Source organism: Canis lupus, chromosome 4, assembly GCF_048164855.1.
Source record: "Canis lupus baileyi chromosome 4, mCanLup2.hap1, whole genome shotgun sequence".
In the NCBI taxonomy this organism is placed as follows: Eukaryota; Metazoa; Chordata; class Mammalia; order Carnivora; family Canidae; genus Canis; species Canis lupus.
The window spans coordinates 37,139,829-37,155,325 of NC_132841.1; the positions used below are offsets into that span (position 1 = coordinate 37,139,829).

The 15,497-nt window shown below is 38.0% G+C and overlaps 1 protein-coding gene and 1 long non-coding RNA gene across 7 annotated transcripts in view; one reads left to right on the forward strand and one right to left on the reverse strand.

Annotated features, from left to right (window-relative positions):
* UIMC1 (ubiquitin interaction motif containing 1) overlaps positions 1-15,497 on the forward strand; it is a 126,975-nt gene that overhangs the window by 95,418 nt on the left and 16,060 nt on the right. The window lies entirely within an intron of this gene.
* LOC140632206 (uncharacterized) overlaps positions 1-15,497 on the reverse strand; it is a 51,373-nt gene that overhangs the window by 13,551 nt on the left and 22,325 nt on the right. For both annotated transcript variants that reach the window (XR_012029720.1, XR_012029719.1), the window contains exon 2: positions 14,658-14,734. This is a non-coding gene — a long non-coding RNA (uncharacterized lncRNA). The remainder of the gene's footprint in view (positions 1-14,657; positions 14,735-15,497) is intronic.

The window sequence follows — 15,497 nt, forward strand, 5'->3', positions numbered from 1 at the left end:
ATTAAGAAGCTTGTTGTCTCACGGAGGAGATAAACATTAACCTAAGAAATTAATTACAAGATGACACAAAGTCAATGATAATGTACCAAATGAATGGTTCTGACAGTAAGTACAATAGAAAAAAGAAGAGCTGCAGTGAAGAGGGGTGATGCCTAAGAGAGAGTGGGTTTAGCCTGAGCTGGGAAGGCTGGATAGGTTTGGATAAACCCATGGGAAAATTGGGGGTCCCTTATCCTTCTATAGGTTAGATAAAATAGGAAGCAAGGGAAACAGACACTAAACAACAGCTTCCACTTAATCTTCCTTAGTAGTGTTAACTTGCTAACCTAAATTGCACTATGACCCTATAAAAGAATTTGGATTAGAGAATCCCTGTTGGAACTTTGTCCCAATCTTTACTTTATTCCTGTATCCTTTGAACAGAGTATGGGGCTATACGTGGGGTGAGAAAGTAGTTAGAGGATTTATGCAAAGTACCTACTAGCCTAGTAGTGTGTATGATGTGTCTGGCATATCACAGGTCCTTAATAAGTTTGCTGTCTTTATTTTTCACCAGCTTCCCAGCCCCTGTCTTTCTTGCAGATATAGTAGTGATTGTTCTGGTTCCTCTCACATTTTATGACTGGAATCAGAGGCCAAGCCCTCAGCCCAGTTTTTGGTAAAAGGAAGGTTCTTCTGCTATGGAGGAGAGAGAGTTACTTTTGAAAATACATGACCTAGACTAGGAGACTTAGCCCAATGCCTAAGGAGGTGGAATAAGAGGGAGGACTTGTCTCTCTCAAGTATCCAGCTCTCCCCTCCTTCCTATTTCCCCCAAATCTCATCTTAGGCATGCTTGGCTTGGCTGTGTAAAAGAAATAGTAATTAGAGTCATTTACATGAAGTGTCTACCACTTATGCCTAGTTACGGTGCAGCACAATAACAATTATACATATCATTAAATATGTGTTTGATTAACTTTGCTCTAAGTTTTATTTGATTATAATACTACATTCTGGGTAAGTTGGCTCAGTCTGCTCAGTTTGTTGCTCAATGATATGGCTATCTACAATATGGAAAATTAGAGGGAGTGTTCTTTAAAGGCATTGTTTGAGGGGAGATTTGTATTGGCTTTCTGGAAAATGTGTTTGAGACCACTTTTATTTAAACAGGAAGAATGAAGATCTCCATTTACTCATTCAGTAAATGTTTAATAAATAACTGCTACATACCAAATACAGTAAACAGAATATACAAAGTTCCTTTTCTCATGGAGTTTATATTCTAGCAGTGGGATAAATAAACATACAATATGTTAAGTGGTGATAAGTATTTTGGAGAAGAAAAGAAAGCAGAGGAAGAGGAGAATAGGGAGGTCAGTAGGTAGCAGTTTAGAATAATAGGTGGTCAGGGAAGGTCCCATTGAGAAGGTGACATCTGAGCAGAGACCTAAAGGAAGTAAGAGATTTCAAGGTGGAGAGAAGAGAATGTTACAGGCACAGGGAACACTAAGTGCAAAGATATTTGGTTATGAACAGGCTTGGTGTATATGAGGAATGATAAGCCTGTGTGTCTGGAATGAAGTAAGTAAAGGAAAGATAATGAGATTAGAGAGAGAAAAGGGAAGGGGACAAGTGGGCAGATCACATAGGGTTCTTAGGCCATAGTAAGGATTTTAGCTTTTACTCTGAGCAAACCATTGGAGGGATTTGATCAAAGAATGAATTAATATTTGAGCAAAGGATCATTCTGGCATATGGATAGGTTGTTGTGGTGGGGGACAAGAGTAGAAACTGGGACAACAGCCAACATTTTATGTTTGGCAGTATGATAGAGTGGGAGCAACATGGGCTTTGGAACTATATAGATCTGAATTTAAATTTCAGCTGTAATAATTGTCAGCTGGATAATTGACAAATGACCTTACCTTTTTGAGGATCAGATGCCTTGTTTGTAAAATTAGTCTGAGATCATTAGGATTATCATGAGAATCAGAGACACTTTATGAAGTACCTAGCATATAATAAATGTTCAATAAATGGTAGCTGTTGTTATTATTGAATATTATTCCTGCTGGTGTAGTCTCTCTGAAGTCTGTTTGTGTGCTGGTACATAAAGGATAAGCCGTCAGTCAGATAGAGCTAAGGGAAAGATGATAGGCAAGGTAATGGTAAGGTGGTAAGAATAAGCTAGTGAAAAATAGATTGTAGGAGAATTAGGGAAGCTGAAGGTATTAACTATGTATGCTTGGGTCTAGATGCAGGGATGTGGCTTAGAGTCAGGATACTGTCAAGAGTGGATATCATCTGGAAAAAAAAATAGTGGATAAGTGGGCAAAAAGAGGTGAGAATCCTTGGTATAGACTTGCCTGAGAGCTAACAGAGAAGGACTGAGGCCTAGAATAGGCTTAGACGGGGACGGGTGACTCAGCAAAAATCGTAAGACCTGAACATCTCTAATGAAAACAATTTTTTAATTAGATCGTTTGACTTTTTCTGTTCCATATAACTGAATTTACCTACCTGAATGCAGTTTGTGCCCCACTTAGACTTACTAGTGTTTATATGGCTTTTGTGGTACATAGGAAGATTAGATTAACTGTATCGCTATTGGGATGCCTGGGTGGCTCAGTGATTGGGCATCTGCTTTCGGCTCTCAGGGTGTAATCCCGGAGTCCTGGGATCGAGTCCCATATCAGGCTCCTTACATGGAGCCTGCTTCCCCTGTCTCTGCCTGTGTCTCTGCCTCTCTCTGTCTCTCATGAATAAATAAATAAAATCTTTAAAGAAAAAAACTGTGTCGCTATTGACACATAACTACTAAGGTGTTAACAATTGGGAAAAAGCATAGGTTTAGTAAAAATAACATGGATTTTAGAGGCAGACTGGCCTGGGAAGATACACAAATCTAAATAAACTGAGATTATAATGCAGTCAGGCAGAAAAGGCATGCACATAAATAATGCAAGGTTAGAATTACTAGTGGACATACAGTCTGTTGTGTTTCAGAGGAAATGTGACTAGAGATTGAGATGGAAGGACATTAATGTAAAGGAACAGTAAGCAAAATCACATAAATAGAAAAATATGAGCAGTATACAGGAAAGAAGTTTCAATGTGGTTATAGTATGGGCAGTATGAAAGGAAATACATGGTAGGCAACTGTAGAATGACAAATTAACTTGAAATATGTCGGTTAATAAGGGGCAGAGATTTTTTTCAACTGTAAAAGAATTTTTTGTGTGTTTACTTCACTATAGTATATAGGACTGTTTGGGATGCAAGTGTTGGAAATCTAATTTAAGTAACCTTAAGCAAAAAACAAGTTAGTTTGCATGGAAATTGGGAAATCTAGTGTAGGTTTCAGACAGAGCTGGATCTAGGAGTTCAGATGGTGTCTCTCCTTCATCTTTTGACTCCACTTATCTGTATTCAATAAACAAGTCTTTTCAAGGGCAAACAAGATGTCTCTCTGCAGCTATAGATTTTTAGCCTTTAGTGGAAGGAAGGAGTTCTTTCTCCTGAAACTATAAGTCATTCTAGAGAAAGACTTTTGATTAGGCTTTATTTGATTTAAGTGTCCATCCGTGGTTTAGTCACTATAACCAAGTAGATGACTGTGCATTGTTTAAAAGTCAGAATAAGTAACAGAAAACCCTATTAATATCTGTTAGAAAATTCTGTAAGTCATAGTAACAGGAAACTCCATTAACAATGGGTTTAATATGTAGGGTTTCTTTTTCTCTCATAACAAGGTATCTAGAGTGAGGCAGTGGCTCAGTGATGTAATGAGAACTTGGGCTTTTCTCTTTTGGCTTTGCAATCCTTGTAGCTTCTTGGCTCATGGTTTTAAGGTGGCTTTTTTTTTTTTTTTAAATTTCTAGACTTCATATCTGTGTTCCAGGCAGGATGCAGGGGCTAGAGGGGCAGGGCTATAGATTTTGACTCTTGCAGTCCAATATCCCTATATTAGAATCTAATATTCCTATAATCTTGTGGAATTGAGTTTATTCCAAATTGTGGTGGAATTAGGTCAGTTTTAAATTTACTGACCTTGTTCATGTCTTTTATATGTGTTTGTATGTCTTTATGTGAATAAAATTATACTGTCTTTGAAGTCCTTGATTAATTTGCTTTGTACAGTGATTCAACTTAACAAAAATCATTGTGTTCTACTAAATTATTGAAGCATTGCACTAGGTACTGGGGGTACTCAAGAGTTTGCAAAGGGATATGAGAGAGCTGACTGGGATCTCAGATTTATACTCAGGGAATTTACAGTCCAGTGTGGCAGGCAGACCTGGGCATAATTAAGTATGATACAAATCAGTTGAAGTAGTAAAATAGAGGCACTAACCACTCTTAAAGGTAGAAGGGATTATTTCTGGTTGGCAAGAAAAAGTAGATTCTTACTTAAGTGTTCCCCTAATATTAGGCATGGGATTTTTACCCTTTTTTTTTTTTTCCTGATAAAGATAAGCATTTAAAATAGCATGAGCCTTGGGGTGCCTGGCTGGCTTAGTCAGTGGACTATATGGCTCTTGATCTTGGAGTTATGAGTTGAAGCCCCATGTTGGATAGAGAGATTACTTTAAAAATTTAAGTTTTGGGCAGCCCCAGTGGCCCAGCGGTTTAGCTCTGCCTTCAGCCCAGGGCGTGATCCTGGAGACCCAGGATCGAGTCCCACATCGGGCTCCCTGCATGGAGCCTGCTTCTCCCTCTGCATGTGTCTCTGCCTCTCTCTCTCTCTCTCTGTCTCTCATGAATAAATAAATAAAAATCTTAAAAAAAAATGTTTTTCTTTTTTTAAAAAAGATTTTATTTATTTATTTGAGAGAGAGAGATGGCAAGAGAAACACAAGCAGGGGGTGGGAGAGAGAGAAGGCTGAGCAGGCAGCCTGCTTCGGGTCTGGATCCCTGGACCCCAAGATCATGACCTGAGCTGAAGGCAGATGCTTAAATGACTGAGCCACCAAGGTGCCCCTGAAATAAAATCTTGATAAAGAAAACAAGCAGCCAGTGGCATAAGCCTTATAATATATAAATTGTGAATTTCTGTTTAGAGTTATTTCTTTAAGTTAGGATTACTAAAAGTGGAATTACTGGATTATATCTATAACATTTTAAGATTGCTTTTTAGAAAGGTTTTAGTGATTAAAATTCTCACCACTAACATATGAGACTGTTCTTTTCATAACTCTATTCCAAAAAGTAAGGAATTTTTTTCTTTCTTACAGATCTTGGCATATTTGATAGGTAAACAATGGCATTTCACTGTACTTTATATTTCTTTGATTAATAGTAAATTGAAATTTTTTCTTTTTTTAAAAAGCCAACTTGTCTTTTTTCTTTGAAGAATTGTTCTCTCAACTTTGCCCAAGTATTTTTGGGGTTCTTTTTCTTATCAGTTTCTATAAGTTCTTTATAAATTATCTGCCTTCTGCTTCCAAGGTGCTTTCCAGGTTTTTTTTCTACCTATCCATCAGTTTTTACCAAGTTTCCAGATTTATTCAGCCTGAGACAGCAACCTCTTTGTGTGAATACTGTCAAAGCTTTTATTTCCTGAAGAAGAATGCTGATTTTGTAGAAAGATCTAATTGGCATGAATAGAAGTGGCACTGATAAGGAGAAAAGAGATTGGAATTCATGCAGAATTAAGGGAGGTGGGCATCAAAGAGAAAGGATAAAGAATTTATTGTTATAGATGATGGTAGGAGGAAGCTAAGAGGTAGGAGAAGGTGGTGATGGCCTGGTACGGGAATCAGTAGGGGCCAGATGCTGAAAGTGGTATACTATTTAGTAGATTCCTCTTTAATAACTTGTTTCCAAGTTTGGAACTGTTTGGCATTTTCTGGAATGGCCACCATCTTATTTGAATGCCTACTGACATAAACTGGATGAACTCAGGCCAGTATTTTTACCCCAGACTTCGTAAGTTGCCCTGCATGTAACCCTTCTCATGTATTAATAATGTAGCAGCAGTGTGCCTCTTCCCTCCCCTTCCCTCCCTTTCCCTCCCCTCATATCCCTTCCCATTCCCTCCCCTTGCATTTTAGTTGTCTTCTGACAACTTTCGTTCAACATTTCTATGGAACATTTCCTTATATCAGCTCTACTGTGATATAGTAAAAAAGTTGCTATATGATTTGGCATATGAAATAGCAGTCTGACTGCAGTCTGTGTCTGCTTGAGTTCTCAGTGCCTTCATTCATCTCATCTTATCCCTTTTAACATGGACTTTGTCTTTGCGTCAGTTACACCTACTCATTTTTGCCTCCCTGCTGAAAAGCCAGACCTCAGGATCTAGCAGTTTTCTTCTGCCAAATGTGCTTATTCTTTCCTTCAAAAATAAAATAGCTTCTGAAAGAAATTGAGGAAGACACAAAGAGATGGAAAAATATTCCATGCTCATGGATTGGCAGAATTAATATTGTGAAAATGTCAATGTTACCCAGGGCAATATACACGTTTAATGCAATCCCTATCAAAATACCATGGACTTTCTTCAGAGAGTTAGAACAAATTATTTTAAGATTTGTGTGGAATCAGAAAAGACCCCGAATAGCCAGGGGAATTTTAAAAAAGAAAACCATATCTGGGGGCATCACAATGCCAGATTTCAGGTTGTACTACAAAGCTGTGGTCATCAAGACAGTGTGGTACTGGCACAAAAACAGACGCATAGATCAGTGGAACAGAATAGAGAATCCAGAAGTGGACCCTGAACTTTATGGTCAACTAATATTCGATAAAGGAGGAAAGACTATCCATTGGAAGAAAGACAGTCTCTTCAATAAATGGTGCTGGGAAAATTGGACATCCACATGCAGAAGAATGAAACTAGACCACTCTCTTTCACCATACACAAAGATAAACTCAAAATGGATGAAAGATCTAAATGTGAGACAAGATTCCATCAAAATCCTAGAGAAGAACACAGGCAACACCCTTTTTGAACTCGGCCATAGTAACTTCTTGCAAGATACATCCACGAAGGCAAAAGAAACAAAAGCAAAAATGAACTATTGGGACTTCATCAAGATAAGAAGCTTTTGCACAGCAAAGGATACAGTCAACAAAACTAAAAGACAACCTCCAGAATGGGAGAAGATATTTGCAAATGACATACCAGATAAAAGGCTAGTTTCCAAGATCTATAAAGAACTTATTAAACTCAACACCAAAGAAACAAACAATCCAATCATGAAATGGGCAAAAGACATGAACAGAAATCTCACAGAGACATAGACATGGCCAACATGCATATGAGAAAATGCTCTGCATCACTTGCCATCAGGGAAATACAAATCAAAACCACAATGAGATACCACCTCACACCAGTGAGAATGGGGCAAATTAACAAGGCAGGAAACAACAAATGTTGGAGAGGATGCGGAGAAAAGGGAACCCTGTTACACTGTTGGTGGGAATGTGAACTGGTGCAGCCACTCTGGAAAACTGTGTGGAGGTTCCTCAAAGAGTTAAAAATAGACCTGCCCTACGACCCAGCAATTGCACTGTTGGGGATTTACCCCAAAGATACAAATGCAATGAAATGCCGGGACACCTGCACCCCGATGTTTATAGCAGCAATGGCCACGATAGCCAAACTGTGGAAGGAGCCTCGGTGTCCAACGAAAGATGAAAGGATAAAGAAGATGTGGTTTATGTATACAATGGAATATTACTCAGCTATTAGAAATGACAAATACCCACCATTTGCTTCAACGTGGATGGAACTGGAGGGTATTATGCTGAGTGAAGTCAGTCGGTGAAGGACAAACATTATATGTTCTCATTCATTTGGGGAATATAAATAATAGTGAAAGGGAATATAAGGGAAGGGAGAAGAAACGTGTGGGAAATATCAGAAAGGGAGACAGAACGTAAAGACTGCTAACTCTGGGAAACGAACTAGGGGTGGTGGAAGGGGAGAAGGGCGGGGGGTGGGAGTGAATGGGTGACGGGCACTGGGGGTTATTCTGTATGTTAGTAAATTGAACACCAATAAAAAATAAATTAAAAACAAAAACAAAAACAAAAATAAAATAGCTCTTATTATCACTTGAGTTAATACCCAAAGTATTATGTGTTGAAGGAGTACTATCAGCTAAAAACCAGTTCTCTCACTTCATGATCTGGTCACACGTTTTAATTCAGGCATCTAGAGCATTTTAAGAAAGAAGAAAGTTCAAGGGATTAATATTAGATTAGTCTTCTCCCTTAGAACTGTCTTAGAGCCACAGGCAGAACTTTAGTTACCTTAGAAGATAAGTATTACTGTTATCTTCATTTTACTCACAAAGACACTGGCATCAGAGAGGTTTAGTACTTGTCCAGCATCAGATAGTTTATAAGCAGTAGAGCCAGGGCCCAAGCCCAGGTCAGCCTGATTCCAGGCCTAGCATTCTTCAATGCTACAGGTTCTTTTTTTTTTTTTTTTTAAGATAGATTGATTGATTGATTGATTGATTGATTGATTTATGATAGACATAGAGAGAGAGAGAGGCAGAGACCCAGGAGGAGGAAGAAGCAGGCTCCATGCCGGGAGCCTGATGCGGAACTCGATCGTGGGACCCAAGGATCGCACTTTGGGCCAAAGACAGGCGCCAAACCGCTGAGCCACCCAGGGATCCGCAATGCTACAGGTTCTTATCTGCCTTCCCATGTATGGAAATGGGAATACACACAGGAAAGTTTGAGGAGACTATGGAAGCCTCAGTCAGTTTTAGGAAGGCAGAGTATTAGAATCCTCAGTCCCTGAATGCCAACGTGAAGTCTAATCTCATCAGAATTGACCTTGTCAGCTTTTCAATTACCTGGAAAAAAGTTTGATGGATTCAGACTGTTTCCTAGTGTACAGAGTTGATATCACCTAAGTCACCTCTGTAAAAGCGTGTGTGTAAAGTGAAAGGATCAGATGAACTGTCAAAATTACTTCTGGTAGTGGCCTTGGAAATCATTCATTCACAGACTGACTTGTTACTAAGGAGTCTAAGGGCATAATATAAAGGAAACACTTGATAGCAAGATACTATTTTTCCATTAAGTAAGTTAAAAAGATTTAATTTACCAAGTCTTTACAGATCATACCTAATATCAACCAATAAGGGCTACCATTTGTGACTACCTGCTATATATCAGGAACTGTGCTTTTAGGGTATAGTTTAATTCTTACAACAATCTTTTGAAACATATTATTCTACTTTTATAGAAGAGGAAACTGAGGCTTGACACGAAAATAATTTCCCCAGTATCACATACCTAGAAAGTGGCAGGAGCCAGGCTGCACAGTCAGCTTTATTATTATTTTTTTTTTTCCACAATCAGCCTTAATTTAAAAACTACTCGAGGGATCCCTGGGTGGCGCAGCGGTTTAGTGCCTGCCTTTGACCCAGGGCGCGATCCTGGAGACCCGGGATTGAAACCCACGTCGGGCTCCTGGTGCATGGAGCCTGCTTCTCCCTCTGCCTATGTCTCTGCCTCTCTCTCTCTCTCTCTGTGTGACTATCATAAATTAAAAAAAAAAACAAAAAAAAAACTACTCGAAAGAATTATCCAGAAATGTTCAGATTTTAAAAAACAAAAACAAGTTTCAGAATACTAAATTTAATATGATGGTCAATATATTGTTCTAAGAATTTGTTAAAACTGTTTATTTCTATAAGAACTAATGATAATATAATTTTGAGAATAAATCGTTCTTAAAGGAGATACTTGGAGGCCGAGGATGGGATTGGGAAGACGCACACAGTTAGATGATCAGTTTTGAGAGTAGTGTAGTTTTTGAGTTGGATGATTGGTTTGGATATATATTCTTTTGTATATATTATAAAGATTTTAAAGAGCTTATATGCTTCTATTACACTTCTTGTCATTTATTTCACTTCTACAGGAACCTTGATAAAGCAGCCACTGTTAAAATTCAGAAAAGTTTAGAGTTTTTTCTCCATATGAAACACACTTAGTATTACTTTGATTTAATCTCTGATGACAGTGTGTGATAACGATATAATTGCCATTAATGATTGTTTAGGGAGAAGCCTCTTGGATTTTTTTCTAGGTTCTTTGTATCTGTGCTACCTTTCATATCAGTTTTTTCAAAAGGTAATGACCAGTTTAGTTTTGACTATTGCCTTGTAAAAAGACTTTGTGTATGTGTTTGTTTTAAATACAAACAAAATTCAAACATAACATAACATTGATAATAGTAACTTTGAACCCCAGTGTGCCACCTGTTCATTAACGCATGGTCACTGCTGTTTTATCTATAATCCATCCATAACCTCTTCTCCTCAGATTATTTCAAATCAGATCCCAGATACCATTTCATTATATTACTAAGTATCCCTGAAAGAAAATCTGTTTATTTTTTAAATTTTATTTTTAAAAAGAATTTGTTTATTTGAGAGAGAGAGAGAGCACTAGAGAGGAGTAGAGTGAGAGAATTTTCAAGCAGACTCCCTGCTGAGCTCGGAGCCCAGTGCAGGGCTGGATCTCACAACTCATGAGATTAGTGATCTGAACTAAAACCAAGAGTCAGATGCTCAATCAACTGAGCCACCCAGCATCCCAAGATCTCTTTAAAAGAAAAAGTAGTCTATTATACTGTTATACTTAAAAAATTAATATCAAATAATTGGTAATTATTTGAAATCAGGATCCAACAAAGTTTACACATTGTAGAGTTTTTGATACTAATATACTAGGCTCTTTTATTTACAGGAGAGTCACACCTGCAAAGTGTTCCTTTTTAAGACTTAAACACTTGTGATTTATACTTACATAAGTTTAGTATTGTAATTAACAGTAATTGTGTTATAGTTGTTTTTATTCCCTCCCTAGAATCTTAACAGTGCAATGCAGGTAGACCCTCTGAAAATGTATTCTTTTAAAGCCAAAGTTGACAAACTTTTCTTAAAGGGACAGATAGCAAATATTTTAGGCTTTGCAGGCCATATGATCTCTGTCATAACTACTCATATCTCTGCCACAGCTACACAACTGTGCTATTAGAGCACAAAAGCAGCCAGAGACAGTATGTAAATGAATTAGGGCTATGTTCCAGTAAAAGTTTAGTTCTAAAAACAGGTGGTCAGTCCATAATTTGCCTATCCCTGTTCTATAGCACTGGTTTTTCAGAATGTGTTCAGTCTGGTTCTGTGGAGGTATGGAAAGGGCATGGCAGCCAGGACTAGTATTGGTGTAACAGTCTACGACTTCATTACCCACCTCATCTAGAACTCTGCTTTTACGGATTTTTATATATTGGGTTTCAAATGAGATTTTGAAATCCTAAAAACAGGATTCTCTCGTTTAGGGAAAAAAAAAAGTTTTGGGCAGCGGGTGGCTCAGCGGTTTAGCGCCACTTCAGCCCAGGGCATGATCCTGGAGACCCGGGATCGAGTCCCACGTCAGGCTCCCTGCATGGAGCCTGCTTCTCCCTCTGCCTGTGTCTCTGCCTCTCTCTCTGTCTCTGTGTCTCTCATGAATAAATAAATAAAATCTTTTAAAAAAAAGTTTTAGGGCAGTCCTGGTGGCGCAGTGGTTTAATGCTGCCTGCAGCCTGGGGTGTGATCCTGGAGACTCAGGATCGAGTCCCATGTCGGGCTCCCTGCGTAGAGCCCGCTTCTCCCTCTGCCTGTGTCTCTGCCTCTCTCTCTCTCTGTGTTTCTCATGAATAAATAAATAAATAAAATCTTTTTTAAAAATTAAAAAAAAAAAAATAAAAAGTTTTAAGTTCATGGGTGTATAACACATTCCTAGTCTTTATAACAGTGACTCCTATTACTATTGTTTTGTGTTAGGTACTATGTATGCACTTACATATTTATACTTATCCTTATCTCATCTGATCTTTGTAGCAACTTTAAAATTAAATCCTTGGGATCCCTGGGTGACGCAGCGGTTTGGCGCCTGCCTTTGGCCCAGGGCGCGATCCTGGAGACCCAGGATCGAATCCCACGTCGGGCTCCCGGTGCATGGAGTCTGCTTCTCCCTCTGCCTATGTCTCTGCCTCTCTCTCTCTCTCTCTCTCTGTCTCTCAGATGTCTCTCTCTATGTCTCAGTCTCTCTATCATAAATAAAAAATTAAATTAAATTAAATTCTTCATCCCCAAGGAGAAGTTAAGTAACTTTGTTAAAATCACTAAGCTAGTAAATTGGATTGTTTGACCACCCCTTTTTTAAGATCTATTTATTTACTTGAGTGGGGTGGGGCAGAGGAAGGGAGAAAATGCGAAGCAGACTCCCTGCTGAGCACAGAACCTGACTCAGGGCTTGATCCCATGACCCTGAGCCAACTGAGCCACCTAGGCACTTTGTCTCTTAATAGATAAACAGTTTTTTTAAGTTATAAAGTGGTATACGTGCTCACTGAAAAAAAAAAAAAAGGCAACAGAGAAATAATTACATTAGGTTGTTTAAATTTTTCATCGTTAAAAATAGTGCTTTGGTAAGATATCTTTGTCTTGTGATCTCATTTAAATTCAGATGATTTCCTCAGAATAGATTCCCAAAGTATAATTCATGGATCAGTAGTGTGAATTATTTTAAAATTCTAGATATACATTGTCAAGTTGTTTAAATAAAAATTCCAATGTTAAAGAAAAAATTAGCTATAAATATTATACATAAGTGCTAGTAAGAACTAGACAGTGACTTTTTCTAAGACCTCTAAATTATTCAATACCTCATAGATTGAGGAATTTTGTTCATGAAAATATAATGGTGGTAGACCCTTTATATTTCTATATATCAAGTAGGAATTGTGTGGTTTAAAGATTTTTCCCAGTGTTTACTCTGCCTTTAGCCTCAGGATGTGGGGGCACTACTAAGAATATTTTTATATGAGTACTTTTGTCTTTTTATGGATAGATAATTGAGCAAACTATGCTGACACTTCAGATGCAGGGCCTAACTATAGCAGTGCTGAAGGTTAGGGTCAGGAGCTCAACATTCAAGTGTACCTCTTGAGAAAGCAAGCTTATCTCTAAACTTGAAAGGAAATTACTACAACTTGAATAGGACAAAGAGCCTCTGGTTTCTCTGAAAGAAAGAGGACAAATTGGTATTGTGGTACTGGCTTTGGAGTCTAACAGACTCTAAGACCTACCTATTCAGGACCAAGTATTTACAGAATTGAAGCCTTTGAGTCTTTATTTTGATCATCTATAAATTGGACCCAGTGATGCCTGCCTGTTTAGAGTTGTTTATACTTAGGAAGTGTCAACATAATCATTAGGGTTTCTGAATTAGAAACTATCTTTAGTAGAATAAGATTATCAAGTCTAGTACCTGAGAGAACAACAAGAATTTATTTATTGAATGGAATGAGGTAGATAGGGCTTTTCTGTTTCAAGAGTTATTTTAGATCAGGCTGAAGAGACATTTTTATCTAAGTTATAAAAGTATTCAATTGTTCTTAAAGCAAAGAAAACACTCCAGCAAACTAGTGAATAAGAAACTACTTTGCCAAATTGTATATATGTTTATAATGAATATCAATTTTATGTCAGGAATGTAGAATACTGAAGTGAATAAGAGACAGTCTGATGGGGGAGATAAGTAGTTAAAGCAGTTATTTAGAGTGTTGTATGAGAAGTGTTAGATGCACATAGGGCCTGTTTAAGTGTAGAGATTGAGGCCTTCTTGGATCAGGGAAGGCTTCCTGGGTACTGCCACTGGTAATGCTGGACCTGAGTTATTAGAGCAGAATGGAAAATTGGAGAGATTGAGGCTAGAAAGAGGAAGACAAATAACAAAGGAGTGTCAGTGGAAGTGGACAGATTTGAGAATCTTAAAGAATCAATCATACTTTGTGCCTGGGGATCAGGATGAGAGAAAGTACCTTTGATTTAGGTTTCTGGGTAAGTCCACTGTAGGATGCTCAACTTAGAGAGTCCCCTTGAGTAATTTAGAAGACGACTGTATTATTTATACTATATTATTTGTCTTCCTTTACTGACAACCCCAATCAACAATTTCATATAGCACCTGTTATAACTGAGGTACTGTTATACAAGCTGAGAATACAATACTGAACCAAAAAGAAATGTGTGCTCTCATGAAGCTTACATTCTCATGGAGAGAACAAATAAATAAAAACATAAGGAAAAATAAGGCAAGAAATAGAGAATAGAGAATGACCAGGGCAGAGAAGGCAGTGAAGGGGCAGGGAGGAGCTCTTAAATGAATAGAACAAGAAGACCTTCTTGAAGTTATATTTGAATAGTGTCATTCCAGGTAAAGGAAATAACTATAAAGGCCCTAAAGCAAGAGTGTGTTTGACATGTTTCTTAGAGCAGCAGGGAAGCCACAGTGAGTACAGTGGCATGAGTAACACGGGAAAAGAGAGATCAGATCAGTGATAAGATCATCTGGGTTTTTGTATTCTAAATATGGTGAAATGCTGTAGAACAATTGAGAGCAAGAGAGTGATGTAATCCGCTGCTGTGTGAAATATAGTCTGTAAAGGGCCAGGAGCAAAAGTCAAAGTGAACAGACTAAGCAGGAGGCACTTGCAGTATTCCAGGCAGGATCTGATGTTTCCTTGGATCATAGTGATAGCTGTGAGGTAGAGAAGTTGCCAAATTTGGGTCGTATGTTGAAGACTAAATCTACAGGACTTTTTGGAGTATAACAGAAAGAGAAAACTCAGGTGATTCCATGGTTTTTACCTTAGGCAACTGGTTTAATAATGACTCCATTTTTTGAGATTGGGAAGTTCAAGGGATCCAAAATAGCCAAAATAGTCCTGAAAAAGAACAAAGTTGAAGGTTCACACTTCCTAATTATATAATTACCAATCAAGATAGTATGGCATTGCCATAAGGATAGTTATATATAGATCAATGGAATAGAATTGAAAGTCCAGAATTAAAACTGTACATTTATAGCTAACCAGGTTTGGACAGGCTATCAGGATAATTCAGTAGGGGGAAAATAGTCTATTCAGCAAATGGTGCTAAAAGAACTAAATGTCTAAAAGAAAAAAAAAATCGACTCCTACTTCACACTATATACAAAAAATAGATCAAAGACCTAAATTTAAGTACTAAAACTCTTAGGAGTAAATCTTCACGACCTTAGATTTAGCAATGGATTCGTAGATATGAACACCAAAGTATAAGCAATATAAGACAAATAGAGGGATCCCTGGGTGGCACAGCGGTTTGGTGCCTGCCTTTGGCCCGGGGCGCGATCCTGGAGACCCAGGATTGAGTCCCACGTTGGGCTCCCAGTGCATGGAGCCTGCTTCTCCCTCTGCCTGTGTCTCTGCCATTCTCTCTCTCTCTATCTGTGTGACTATCGTAGATTTAAAAAAAAAAAAAAAAAAGACAAATAGATAAATTAGACTCTCAAAATTTAAAACTGCTATGCATCAAAGAACGCTTTCAAGAAAGTTAAAATATACAGAATGGGAGAAAATATTTGCAGATTGTATGTCTGTTAAGGGTCTGGATTCTAGAATATATAAGGAACTCTTAGCAATCAACAACAAAAAGACAACCCAATTA